The sequence below is a fragment of the Haemaphysalis longicornis genome, unplaced genomic scaffold (genome assembly GCF_048455015.1).
Source record: "Haemaphysalis longicornis isolate Haplotype H1 unplaced genomic scaffold, Haemaphysalis longicornis Haplotype H1 scaffold_14, whole genome shotgun sequence".
NCBI classification, from domain to species: Eukaryota; Metazoa; Arthropoda; class Arachnida; order Ixodida; family Ixodidae; genus Haemaphysalis; species Haemaphysalis longicornis.
In genome coordinates, this window is record NW_027526245.1 from 60,366,124 (window position 1) to 60,378,660 (window position 12,537).

The 12,537-nt window shown below is 46.2% G+C and overlaps 1 pseudogene; it reads right to left on the bottom strand.

The window, feature by feature from the left end:
• Positions 1-1,533: 1,533 nt before the first annotated feature.
• LOC144164930 (uncharacterized) lies at positions 1,534-2,810 on the bottom strand (annotated as a pseudogene).
• Positions 2,811-12,537: the final 9,727 nt, after the last annotated feature.

Here is a 12,537-nt window from a genome sequence, read left to right on the forward strand (position 1 = left end):
GTGGATAGTCCTTTGCGAAAACCGTGTTGTAATGGCGATAAGATGTGATTCTGGTCAAGGTGCAATGTTAGATGTTTAAGAATCATGTGTTCCAGTAGTTTGCAAGTTGTGCTGGGGAGTGAGATGGGTCTGAAGTTTGATGGGTGAGCTTCGCTACCAGATTTATGAACAGGAGCTACCTTAGCGATTTTTCATTCTTGGGGGAGGGAACAGGTTGATAGGGACTATTGAAAAGTATACACAAGTATTTGGCTACCCATTCAGCATATCTCCTAAGAAATTCGTTCGGCAAGTTGTCCGGACCGGCACCCTTTTTAGTTTGTAATTTCAACAACAAATTAGGCTCTCCGGACTCTGTCACAACAAGTGGTTCAATATGTCGATGGTTGCAAATGACATCACGCACATTTCTGTGAACAATCGTTAAAAACATTGAAAATAGTTATTTAGCGAGCTTGCTTTATCTTTGCTTTCTTCCGGGGCCGCGGCCCTATTACGGTTTTTGGGATTGAGGTAGTTCCAGAATTTGTGGGAAGACGTTTTCAAACAGTTGGGTAGCGTACTTGTAAAATAGTTTGCTTTGAACATTTTTATTTGGGATTTCATGTTACTAAGAGCTTGACTCAACTTGTTCCGAATTTGTGGCATAGGTTTTGCCAGCAAAGTTTTTCTGAGGCGTTTTACTTTACGCTTGGAATGATTAATTTTGCGCGTTATCCAGTGATTATGTTTTCTTGTTTTAGGTGGCACATAGTTAGAACGCAGTGTGTTACGACCGCTTTGAACCTCGCCCATAGGATTTCCATATTTTTGCCTGAATCATTCGCAAGTAGTTCAAACAAAGCAAGTTCATGGAAAAGGTGATCAAGTATGCTGGTGTCATCGGCATGGTTAATGTCAAGATATGCAGTATAGGAGTTGAACGGTATTGAGATGTCAAAAATAGAAACAGAGCCTTGACTAACTTCGTGGCCCGATATGCCTATAAGAATTACGATCTGTGCTTGATCTGCAGGAAAATGATCACTTAAGAACACCAGGTCGAGTACATTAGAACAGCACCCTTGAACACGGGTAGGCTGTTTTACAATTTGGGAGAGATTAAATGTCAACATGATATCAAGTAGCACAACCGAGCATGCGCTGTGGTGTTGCATTGTTTGCCAGTTTGTATCGGGAAAATAAAATCGCCGAGCAAGATTAGCCTGGCTCCGAGTACATGCCGATGCATATACCTGTGCAATGCTTGCAAGCTATCCTTGTCTGACAATGGGCTGCGATAAACGCAGCCAACAAATACTAGGCGAGAAGTGAAGTGAAGCTTGCAAGATATTGCCTCGACTCCGATAACCTCTGAAAGTATTTCAAAGGAAAGGCCTTTTTTTATTAAGATGGCCACGCCTCCCCCACGTGTGGGCCTATCTTTACGAATGAAAACGTAGTTGAGGGGTGTTACCTCAAAATCCTTTATCTCATTTTCAGCCACGTTTCTGTCAAAGCTACGAAGTCTGGTTCAATTTCAAGAAGTGGGATTCAAGCGGTACTAATTTTGGAAGCATGCTGCGGGTGTTAATGTTAAGAAATGTTACTTCTTTCGTTGGCTGCGGCGTTGTGGCTCGCCTGGTGCTTCCGCTTCGTCGTTTTTGTTCATGGGTGATGCTGTGACGGCCAGCGGTTATGAGCGCAATAGCATTTGTTTCCTCATCCCATCGGTACAGATCTTCGTTCACTTTTAACTTGTCATAGATCAGAAATACTTTGTCTCCAGCTTCTTTTCTTGTTTTTGCAACTTGCCAAAGCTGTTTTCTAATGTCTCTTACTTTGTTTGAGAAGTCCTCTCCAACAGAGAAAGCGGTTCATTTTAGTTTGGTTCAGTTTATAAGAATGGTTGCTTTGTTTCGAAAGTCGAGGAGTTTTAGTATGACTGGTCTTGTTTTTTGAGCGTCTTGTTTACCTATTCTGTGAATTCTTTCTGTTGGAACGGGTTTGATCTTCAGTATGTTTTTAACTATCTGCTCACTTATAGTTTGTTCGAGGGTTTCGGGATTTTCGTCTTCCTCCTCCGGTACACCGTACACAGGTATATGTGACCTTCTAGACCGGTTTTCTAAGTGGTGTATTTTTAACTCCAAGTAGTGAACGGTTTTTTGAAGATTAGTTACCTGGGAGACACAGGACGTGATCTTGATTTCCAGTAACGTTACTTGTTCTTGTTTCGCTTCAATAGATTTCAACCGTTCTTCTTTTATTTCTTTTATGTCATCTGCAATTACTTGAGGCTGTTTCATGATCTTGGTCATATGGGGTCCCGGGTTTCTTTCAAGGTCACCACTGAGCAACAGTTATTCCTTAATAGAGGCACACATGTCACACATTTGTGCACACAACTGCCTAAGGCACGGCAGCACTATTAGGAATAAGTAATTTGAACGAATACATTTGCCATAACGCCTGCTCACCTGCCGCAGATAAACAAACGGGTTGAGACGTTGAATCCTGGCAGTGCTGCCGTGCCCTGTGGTTTTAGTTGAGAGCTGCCCAGTCTTTATACCACACCAGTCTCCCAGCAGCGCCGTCTTCACGTTGTGGCGATCTGCGTCAGCGCATGAAGTCACCGAAGCAGGCCTGTTTCCAGGCAAATCGCCGAGGGTTTGTTCCAAGTGCGCAATGCGCACAAGATGCGCTTGGTGGCTGGGAATTGGCGCGCCGTCGAATCCAGATAGCAGAGCTGGGTCTTCGCTTGCTGCTGGCGTGAGCAGCAGGACACCAATTATCTGCGGCAGAAAAACAAACAGGTTTAGACGTTGCATTCTGGCAGGGCTGCCATGCGCTGGGACAACTTATGACATCTTATGTGCTTCAATTGCGAAATAAGTATTGTTTGCCCAACCGACAATTTACTAGTATTGTATATACATCGCGGTGAAAATAACAACGCTATTAAAATAAAGAAGCTTAGGTCTTCGGTTTGGTCCCCCAAAACCAAGAGGTATAGACGATTAGAATGACCGCTTCCGTCCGTTATATGAACAGAAACTCAGGAATGCTCGGTGACAACCACGCGGCTTAGGAACTGCAGAACGCTTTTCCCGCGCGGAATGAGGTACAGTTTATTTTGCTTGTGCACGTGAAATGGAAAAGCGACCTGTTTTCTGTCCTTCTCCTGGCACCCTATATCATCAGGTATGGGAGTGTCAAAAAACCCCGCATCTCCATCCCAACCCCAAATCATTCTATGAGCAGTGGATGACTTGCCTGAATAGCCCGGACCTCAGGATCCAGCAAGACCTGGTGACGACGGCCCGGACAGCCAGCCGCAGCCAGGGTATCCTGAACTAAGGATGACCTCCAAAGGCGGGTGCCCTAGCATCTGCGCCTCAGGCTCACAAATAAAATTTATCCATCAATCAATCATTGGGTGCCCCATGAGGCCTGAAACCAAACGACACTTCGCGGTTACTTTAAATGTGTCATGCTGGTTTTGTGATGCTTTTAAATACAGATTCGTGGTTTTCTAATACAGACTTTCTAATGGCGTTTTGATTCGTGCACACGCCCACTCGGAAGGGCCGGAAAATGGCGACCACAGCTAGCGGCTGCTCCACAGTTTTATTTGTTTATTAGCCATTTTTCTTTATATAATCAGGCAAAAACCTTATGTGTCCCATTCTGCACACAAGCGCTGTTGTTGTAGTTGTCTGGTTTAAAAAGTGGCCACTGCGAAAAAAAAACGTATTATCCCATTGAAACTGAACTCCAGTCTGCATAGTAGCAGCGTGCTGTTCGGCCAACTGCGATTTATCCTGCTTTTTTTTTGCATGAAAAACTAGTCTTAAAAGCTTTAAGCCCTATCTGCAACGACGCAACGTTCGCTGGCGCAGATTTCAAAAGTCCCGCAGCAACATACGCCTCACGATGCAACCAGGTCGGCGGCTACGATTGTGCCGAATGGACAATGTCCACAATAGCGCATTGCTAACGAAATATAAGCGAGGTTCCCGAGGTTTCTGACCGATGCGGTGAATCATGCGACACGTCCAGAGGACACAATACAATCAGCACAAGAAGGTCGTTGGGCACAGTACACTTTTTCATCCCTGACGCGAATTGTATGATTCAGGGGAGATGTCTATGTCCTTTTAAAGAGTTCGCTTGAGGACATCACAAAAAATGTGCAATATTTTGGAATGCAGCCAGCAAAGAACTAAAGTTGCCGTTCTGTTGTTCCTTTCTTCTTGCACATGCACACTTGGAGGATTGGCCTGAAATTACGACGTTTTCAAGAGCATTGCGCTCGAGTCACAAAATTTACAACATCGTGAAGTCTGCCCTCAAAAGATGCAGAATAGTGAGTATCCCGTGTCACGTAATTGTGATGGCAGAATAATAGAACAGGTATCCACAAGCGGCGAAGAACCCTATTTCCAGTGCACATAGAGCGTCTGCGAATCTATTCTATGCAGACACAAAGTTTTCAATATTATGGCTGATAGAAAAGCAAATTACACTTCAAAGGATTCATGGGAGGCTGGAGGATCAGTGAGATCTTATCAACAGGGCAAAAGTGGGAGCTTTGACCACTAAAGTCCTGGATATGCGCCCTCAACCTTGGTCCTATCTCTTCTTAGTCTTCGCAACTCACTCAAACAAGTGCATTTTTCTTCCCTCAATCTCTAGAATAGGTTGCGCATGGCTTCCAAAAGGTGTCGCGGACCACGGTGCGCCCTATCATTGAAGGCGCTAATGTGTAGCATTAACTACTCGGAGCGCTAATCAACGCCTTTAAGTTCTTTCTTACAAGCGAAGCCACTTAGGGGTTGGGCCTGTTGGGGCCTCCTATCGTCGTCGTCATAATCGTCGTCTCAGGTTGTCACGTTACTAAAAGACCGGGAAACTCGTTTACGCCTCACGCTAAAACTTAACCTGTACTAAAAAACACCGCGACACCCATTTACGCCTCGCGGTTAAGCGCTACCTAACGCGTACTAAAAAAGCACCGGGAGACGTTTTACGCATCGTGCTAGAGAGCTTCGTGCTTCGAATGCAAGAGACTTTTACTGCAGAGCTGTATACACCAACTGCACAACAGTTTCATCTGCGATGGGATAACATCCCCCCTCCAATACAGTTTACTGTAGAACAAGTCTTTGTATGAAATGAGGTTTAAAGAAGGTTCCAAGGCCTTTTTACATGATGCAGGAATAATAAAGAGAGGCGTAACTGCGCAAGCAGTATTACTAACGCAGTCGAAGTAGGAAAGCTAAACTAGGGAGCCCCGATTCATAAATCTCGTATAACTAGTGCCCTGACTGTTTGGCAAGTGTCTCACACAGGGTATCGAACGGATATATTTTCGGGTCCTTTTCGGGTTTGGGTTCAACACTTTCGGATTCGGTTCAGGTTCAGGTCCGAAGGACCATTCCGTTCCGGATTGAACCGGTTCCAACGGATTTTTTTTCTGCAATTTTAGCGTTATCAGATTTCCCTGTCCCGTCGGAATAAAACCATAGTCATAATGTTGGTTTCATTGTGTAAATGTTTGATCTTGTCCAAATGAAAGGGACCCTGTAACTCTTCCGGCAACTTTTCTCGAAGTCCTGGATGCTTGCAGAACGTAGTCGACCAACATATCCAGTATTTATGGGTCACGAAGTTCCTCAGACTAAAATTACTACTCTATGCCCATCACACAACATAGAAACTTCCGAGAAATATTTTTCTCTTCTTGCCAGCCGTGGCGTTCTTCGACCGCTTGACTTACGTCATTACAGCGGTGAAGCGGCTATTTGTCGGTTTTCCCCAAGTTGCAGGAGAGAAACGCATGCGAGAGCCACTTCAAAAAAACAGTCACAAAATCAAAGCAGAGACGAAGGCGTACCCGCTGCGACGAGCCAATCACGCACTGCAGCTACTTCCTGGCAATGGCGATAGCTTTCTTAGTGCTTTCAGGTGCAACGTAAAATGTAAAAGCGTTGACAAAAAGTGTTGAGGAGCTCCTTTAACAGTACAATTCGCTGTAAAATGTTTTGTATCGTAGGTCAACCATTACAAAACTAACTTCAGCGAAATTAAGGGTTCGCTGGGACACTTAGGGCTGTGTATGTGGGTGAATGTAAAGGATTAGTCTTTATGGCCGCAAGTGTGTTTTTATTAATTAGGTTTCTTTAATTTTCATACTTTAATTTAGTTTTATTCTTGTCTCATAAACCCGCAGTATCATATCATGCAGTTGTTTTCTTGAGGATAGAAAAATAATTGACGATTACAATACTCGCTAGAGCGAAAAATTGAATGCAAGGCAAACTGCAGTTTCCTTGGCGGCGGCGCATAGTTGCTGCGTCTCAGGAAGTAATCGCGTAATCAGCGAGTGCACGACGGCGCGCCCGACATAGCTCGGGCGCGCTATAACTCGGGCGCGCCATACGCCATAACTCTGTGGTTATGTCGTAGCATGGCGCCGCCAACGAGCAAGTCCCTGCCCTTCGCACTTTCACCTTACTTTTATCCTCCGCTTTTCTGCTCGCTCTATCTTCGGTGGCCTCTTCGTTCCCTCGGTTACAACGAGGCCGACGCTGGGGGGGTACGCGAAACCACAGGTGTGGGCGCTTATTCAGAGCTGCGCCCTGAAACATGACTTGGCGTAGCGGCCGCTGTGCAGCCTCTTGGCCGGCTCCTCTCGCCAACCAGTGACGGACTGCACCTCGTTTCCAAATAATGCATCCTTGGCTCAGTCTTCTGGAAGGCGACCATGTAACCTCCTGGCCAGTCGGCAGCGCCTCGGTGCCTCCAATGCCCCCTGCCAATCTCACCCGTTGTAGCATCCTCCCCAGAATTGTGGCACCAGCCACGGTGGCTTAGTGGCTACGCATTGGGCTGCTGAGCTCCAGGTCGCGGGCTGGATTCCCCGCAGCGGCGGCCGCTTTTTTGATCGAGGCGAAAAGCAAAAACGGCCATGTGTACGAGGCTTGGGCGCATGGTAATGATCCCTAGGTGGTCAAAATGAATCCGGCAGCCTTCACAACGGCGCGCCCCATCCCCGGGGTTGCGTCAATGCGTTAACCCTATCCTTGGGTGTCACCGTGTAGCAGATTTGCCACCCCCTACCTCCCTTGCCGAGTCGTTACAGGCCACCCCTTGTCTCTAAATCGTCTGCATGGTGGGCATGTAGGTTGGCAGGTATATTACTCAACAGCGCGCCGCCTCTTTTTGGGGCGCGCAAAGTATAAAGGGTAGCAGAGAGCCTGCGTGCTCGAGATCTATCTAGGTACCATGAAGAGTCCAGGCACGCGAGTGCTGACGCAAACGTATTTTGAAAAATTAGCCAAAAGCTTTCTATGAAAATAAATTGGTTTGTGGAATTTATGTACCCATATTTTCGATTGATTGGTTGCAGTGTTAAACGCGCCGGCCCAACGCAGGGATAAGGCGCCCCGTAGTTGAGTGCACCGGATTAATTTGAACATCATGAAGATCTTTAACATGTGCCGAAATTTTGTACACATGGGCGTTTTTGCTGTTCGCCTCCCCCAGAAAAGCTGTCGCCGCGGCCGGGAATCGATCCCGCGTCCTCGTGCTGACCAGTACAATGCCTTAGCCAAAAAGCCACCCCGGCGAGTCATACGCGTAGCTTCAACGGCGTTTTATCTTTTACACGAGGTCATCTGCAGCGCTAGAAGTCGAAAACTGTCCCGCGTCGGCGTGAGCCCCCTCCCCCCTCCCCTGCTACGTGTGGCAGGTGGCGTTCAATGGGATGTCATTCTCTCCACCTTCCACCCGCTAGCAGACGCGCTAGAAGGAAGGAAGGGCGCACTGACTGGCTGAATACAAGGAAGCACCGGCGATTACAGTGTGCTAATGACACTTCAACGACAGCTGGCAGCAATTGGGTTCTGGGAAGGATAGTAGCTTAGTGAAGTCAGAAGCAGCAGAAATGGTTGCTCGTAGAGAGAGAGAGGGAATTAACTTTAATTAAATCGAGAAAACGTTTCACAGAGGCGTCGTCATGCGAGGATGCTTTGAGCTCTGGCTGAGTCAACAGCACTTTTCATCAGGCGCAGCTCATCTTCAAGGATGGAGCTGGCCAACGGTCTCTCACAAAGTTCCATGTAAAGATGGAGGTTTTGGGGGGGGGGGGGGAGCCCCGGCGGGTGTAGGGTAGATTTGTCGCATACACCCACAATGTGTGTCAGGGTCCTAGGCTTGGGACTGAGCCTGGAACCCTTAGACCACCATTTTTCCCATCCGCTATTTTCCCATAGGCGAAAATTGTTTTTATTTTGTTTGAGAATGCAAATGTTAGTGCTGTGGGTGCTCTTGGTATCAAATAAATAGACCACGAAATTCGACCTTCGTGTGAAATTTGAGCGCGAATTCAGAATGGTGCGCTGACAAAAACATTTAAAGTGTTGCAATGATCATCGTAACACTCTGTATATTTGTACACCCTGTACCCTAAATGTTGGTTATGCAATGATTTGCTGACTTCAGATCGAGATGTCAATGTTACACTACAAACGACATAACAGAGAAAAGTGCTCAAAGACATTTCATAGCAATAGGTGGTCGTCACGTGATTACTTTCCGGCTTTTCCGGCGCAAGGAAATTTCCTGATTGATCAAGAAGCACAGCGCCGCAAAATTTACAAATACCTGGGACCCCAAAATATTGCGTTTGGTACGACCCCCTAATCTGCCTCAACCGACCCGCTAATTCCTCTAATCCAAATTATTTACCATACCAATCCAAATTTTTCACACTAGATAATCCACTCATCTAACTGTATATCCACTCCAGTCTAGCTGATAATCCGCATAATTCGACTTTTTCCATCCTCCCCTAATTTTAAGGTTGAGAAGATACAATGTTATATGGAAATTCTGACCCATCTGCTTTAAAAGTGGAAATGAGAAGGCTGCAAACATTTCTAAATTCTCATGATCTCTCAGAGCACAAGGGACGCAACAGCACTGTACAACAAAAGCTGCTCATGACGTAGAGAAGTGGGAGTGTGTGTCTCACTCCTATTTGTATATAACTATCCGTTCAAACTGGAATGAGTGCAAGATGTAGATTTATTGTTGATGGTGTCCCGGAAGCCCTTCACAAGGGGGAGCAATGCATTCCAATTAACAACACATTGAAAAGTTCACACTATAATAAACACCAAGCCAATAGAAACCATAAGAAGAATCGGAATATACGTTCCAGGTTAACTTATTCTGAATGCCAAATAAAAGTGAGGGACATGGGGCAGTATCTGATTCTTTATACAGACAACTTTACATTAAATTGATGGTAATATTTAGGCGAAAATCTGGTAGGTTATTGTGGGTCTACATACAACAAAAATATTTAGTTTTGCTTTCGGGCAAGCGGTAAAAATATTGTCAAGCGATACCATGATGTCACGGGACATTATGTTCTGCTGCAAAGTAGAGAACCATAATCAAAATCTAGAAATTACAGTTTTGAGGCCCCGGAACCGGTTAGGAACGGTTCCTTCGAATTGTTCTGGCTCAGGTTTAGTTTCAAAATGGCGGAAAAATACGGTTCCGGTTCAATTTCGGGTGACGGAAAAAATTCGGGTTTAGTTCCAGTTTTCGGTTCGGTTCCGGTTTCGGTTCGACAACCTGATTTCAGCAGGTCAATAATTCAGGTAAGGTGACGAGTGACGGGTACGACACGCCAGCAGCTAGCTTTCTTTTTAGACGTTGTTGTTAAACGGAAACACGCTAATATGACCAATCAGACGAGAGGTTTACCCTGAGAAGTTCGTGAACCCCATGTGCAGGTTTTAATGCACCCACTGAACTGTGGAGCACATGGTGTGCCTCTAACGCACACTCCAGGTTTGCCACCCGACCGTCTCCCTGTTTCTCGGCAGCGTTTTATTCCTACCTCGATTTGAGGACAGCCTACGAAGACGGCCCCAACACAAGACAGAAAATCCAGGAGCATCCTCTTTCCCTCGGGTTGTCCTCATAGATCTTTTAGGCTTCTCCCGGACCGCCATCGAGATGGCCAGCAGGGACCACTTTGACGCCTTTGGGGCAGAAGAGACTTTAGAGCACGTATTGCTTCGCTGTCCAGAATATTCGTAGGAGAGAAGCGTGCTTCCCACTACGCTCAGCCGATTGGACAATCGACCATTTGCACTGGAGACTATCCTAAGTAATCGATTTCTACCATCGACTTCACAGAAGGCGACGAAAGTTTTTTACGTTTCCTTAGCGAAACGAACTCGCATAAAAGACTATGTACCCGAAACAAGGGTGCGCGTATCCCCACTCCTATTTCTTTCTCTTTGCCAGCCCCTCTTTTGTTCCCTGAACCCCATTCCCCCAGTTCCGGGGAGCAAACCAGGCCCTACACCTGGTTAACGTCCCGGTCTTTTAATACTTTCTTCTTCCTTCCCGGACCGCCCCTTCCACGACCTGCTCCTGCTGGTCGGCACTCCTTAGTCCGCTTCCATGCCACTCAGATTGTCATGAGCCGGAGTCCAGTACACCTATTCCTCTCAACCTCTCTTCTTAAAAAAAGGCCACTATCTTGCTTTTAGCCACCACCCGTGTATGAGTGTCAGTATGCTTTCTGAAGCCTTTCCCTCCAAAAGACGAAGAAACAGGAATTCCCGTGTGATCAATCATGTAGGCAAGGATAGATGCCCCGACGATATGTTTTTATAATATCTGTGCTACTTAAAAGGTCTAGGAGGGCGCTACATAGATTACGGCACACAGTGTGTTATGAAATTGTCCTGAGCGCACTCAACAAAGGCTACGTTGAGAAGGACTATGCTACAGTAACCGCCAAAAATAGCTAAAAAGTCACATTACGATTGCTACACTCCTTAATACGAAAATTGTGCACAGCGAGAGCTGCAGTCTTCTCGCTCACGGGGCATAGCTCCTGCGTCTCAGGGCACACGCATGAGCGAACGCACTGCAGCGCACGCTGCTCGGTCGTTCTCCTTCAGTTCTTCGCCGCTGCAAAGCATATTTTTGTAAGTCGGGCTCGAAACTCTTTGGAGACGCCGAAGCACCAACGTACGCTAAGCATGCAGCGCGTGCTGGGCTTCTGTGGCGCGGCCTCCGCATACCGCCGTCCACCTAACACTTTCGGCATAATTTAAACCTCTGCTTTCTTCCGGGCTCATATTCAGTGGCGTCTTTGTTCTCTCGGCTATCCGGTAGAGCGTGGCCGCCTGCGAGCGTCTTGCACAACCTCGGCATTCCGGCCTCCTCCTTAAACTTTCTCCGCAATTCCCTCCTTCGTTTTCCTTCGGTCTTCGGAGGCCGCTTTGTTCACACGGTTAAAAGACCGGTGGCGCCGTCAAATACAAGAGTGGGCGCTGAAGCCGTGCGCACTATAAGCTGTACTACAGTAACACCTAAAAAACGTAAAAAAAACGCAAAGGAAAAATTGCATGGCACGTGAGGGATGGTAGTGATAAATTCCTGTTCTTTGTACTTAAAAGCGGCTTTCAAAAGAATCACAGACGAATTCTCGAGATTTATTTTCGATGCTGAATCTAATTATAGATGGTCAAAAGGAGTGTTGTTTACGCAAAGGTGTTAGTAAGAGCAAACCTTTCACCTTTTATGTTTTTGGCACACTAAGGCTAACTTCTGTAAAGTCGGCCGTATTAGAAATCCCTGGAATACTTCTATTTACTTCGAGATTTTAACGTGTGTCGAAATATGGACACACGGCTATTTTCGCCCTTCCCCTTCATCCTAAATCAGCCACTGTAGAGAGTATCGAATCCGCGTCCTCAGATTCAGCAGAGCAACACCTCAAGGAGTAACCACATGGGCGCGAAATCACGTGTCGCGCCATCGTCGACGTCGTTCGGCGGCACCGACCCAGCACGCCGGAGAGGGCGAGTGACCGCATGAGACTTGCGAAGCCACGCGTCAGCCATTTTGTCGATGAGCGTTGTGGACAAGTTTGTAGGAACTCTGCCATCGTTTAAAAGTTATTTTTCATCATTCACGACCAATTGTTTTGGATTGTTTAAATGCGGTGTTCAGGACCCTGTATTTGACATAAAAATTCAAAGGTCAATTTTGTAGAGCTGTGAAATACATTAAAATTTATCACCATAAATCAGAACAAAATATGGCAGCTTGATAAACAGAAACTCACTCGAACAACTTAATTCCTTGCAACTTGGTGCCCTACCTTAATGTTATTTACGAGCTGCTTGATGCCTTCGAAGCATGAGATAAAAATTTTAACGCTGCCTTGCAAGTCAGGTTAGAGTGTATACAGATTACAAGGCAAGGTAGCCTGGTACCCTTTGTTTACCCTGGTAAGAAAAACACTGATAAAACCCTCACTGCATAAAAACAAAATTAACAGAGATGTTTTGCTAAGATTCGAACAATGCTTCTTGAACACAAAAGGACATCACCCAACCTCTCGGCCACGGCAGGAGAAGACTCGCGCAAAACAAGAATTAGCTATACTAACCTAGTTTGCCAACCAATACTCTCGCGTGTGTTTCGTTTGGGCGTGTTTGACAAATTGGGGCA